We start from the raw sequence: 2,109 nt of genomic DNA on the forward strand, positions 1-2,109 counted from the left end.
CTTGTACTTTACATTCATTGATCTTGACCAAACATTTTGAACTGACTTATAAAAAATGTAAAACTTCTCACAGAAAAAAAAACGTGTAATTTTTCTAAGGATATCTAACAAAGGTGGCGATTTTCTGTCATCCAGTGTTGTACCATCCTAAAAATTATGTTACAGAAGTTGATATCTAAGTTATTTAAAATAAAATAACACCGTGTTAGTACCAGTTCATTGAAACACGAAAAGAACTACATATCGTTAAACGTCTTATATGTGTTTTTAGATATTTCGATAAATTATAATATAACATAATATAATCCCAAAACACACAGCCACCAGTGAGGATTGAACTCACGACCCCTGGTTTACAAGACCAGTGCTCTGCCACTGAGCTATAGTGGCCTGGTGTATTAATTTAATCTATAAGTACATAACAATTCGGTTTACTTATTTATCCTGACCCTAGGTTTAAATTGATTATATACAGCTGTAGTTATATCTTTTCGCCCTGCTCGACTGATGAGTTTTGGTATTAAACGAAAAGCTTATTGGACTGAAATGGACACATCAAAAGGAATGTGGAAAAACATCTGTAGTTAACTTGTTTTTAAGAGAATTTTAGGCCTATTGGTTTCCCCATATTTCTCCAACTATCAGGGTTTGAACAGTTACTATAACACATATTTAGATCTGAGTTTCTTATTGTCACATTTTATATCCTTCTTCTAGTTTTGAAACTACATGCGTTACATCAGGATTTAAACATCAAACTTCTTAGTCTCAGAAAGGAGATGTAAGATAGAATCAGTTTTCCTTCTGTGCTTTTGCATGGACGTCAACTTCTCACCAAATATGGCAAACAACGTTTTCTTTTTCAACATGTAACATTTTCATTCTCCGAGAAAACTATTTCCAACCGCTGATCATCTGATTAATGCTTAAGATAACCAATACCCACAATACTTTTAAATAATGCCAATATATTCAGTACAATTCAATTTTATTTACATACTATATACAATACAATATGTTCTAAATAAGAAATACATTTTAATTACTATGTTTATTTTATCCTAACCGGCCTGAAGAGCTCTGGATTGAGCAAAACGCTTCGTCGGCAATGGTTGCAATGAACATAATGTGGTTGGAATACTCTTCTAATTCTCTAAAATCTCTAAGGGACTAGATAAAGAATTCTAGATATAATTATTTTTCTCCCTTTCTCCAGTTATACTTCGATTCCAAATATGTCATCCATTCGCCTGTCTTCATGTCAGTCTCAATACATCTCTTGGCCTAAAATAGGGTACAACACTTTGATGGCCCGTCAGCCAATCGGGTTGAAATGGAACGAAAAGAAAACAAAAACGTATTGTAATTGTTCAAATATCTGTATTTATTGTTATCTCGTGTGCAGGATAAAGTCAGGCTTTGTAGTATCTTTATCATTTAGTTTTTTACCACAGTGTTTATAACAGGTGTGGAGAAGTTTTAATTTTATGTACCTGAAATATCTACCTGTATAAATAATATAAAACTTTTCTTAAATAACCGAATTATATGATGAATATTTTGTTCTAATATTTTAATATTTAATTTGTTATGTTTATATTACGTTTTATTTCAAAATAAAGTTCAATGTTCAGTGTTTATGATCTTAACAATATAAAACGTTTCCCAATCTTTAATCTTGTATGTTACACCTGAAGTAGGACGTTTGTCTGGAACATTGTTGTAAAAACTGTTTCTCGAGTGCTGTATAACACCATTAATCTGTGTATTGTTCAATGACACATAACGTTTTGTATCATTTCAAAATTCCCATTTTAATATGTTTTAATATAAATCATAAATTATTGTTCTTACTTAAGGACTTGTGTATATCGTTTGATTTCATTATTTAAGAACTGATAAAAATATTACACTTGCTAGCACCTCAGAAATGGCAATTTTCCTCCTGTGGGACAATGGTAAGTTTACGGACTTACAAAGCTAGAATCCGGAGTTTGACTCCCCGTGGTGGACACACAGCAGAAAATCCAATGTGGCTTGCTCTAGAGATATATACACACATAGAAAAATCACAATAAACATTTTGTGAATGTAAAATGATGTAAGGAT

The 2,109-nt window shown here is 31.7% G+C and overlaps 1 non-coding gene across 1 annotated transcript; it reads right to left on the minus strand.

Moving 5' to 3' along the window:
- Positions 1 to 318: 318 nt before the first annotated feature.
- Trnat-ugu lies at positions 319 to 390 on the minus strand. Its single transcript has one exon. It is a non-coding gene; the product is annotated as a tRNA-Thr (tRNA).
- Positions 391 to 2,109: the final 1,719 nt, after the last annotated feature.

This window comes from Limulus polyphemus, unplaced genomic scaffold, assembly GCF_000517525.1.
Source record: "Limulus polyphemus unplaced genomic scaffold, Limulus_polyphemus-2.1.2 Scaffold7295, whole genome shotgun sequence".
Classification (NCBI taxonomy): domain Eukaryota; kingdom Metazoa; phylum Arthropoda; class Merostomata; order Xiphosura; family Limulidae; genus Limulus; species Limulus polyphemus.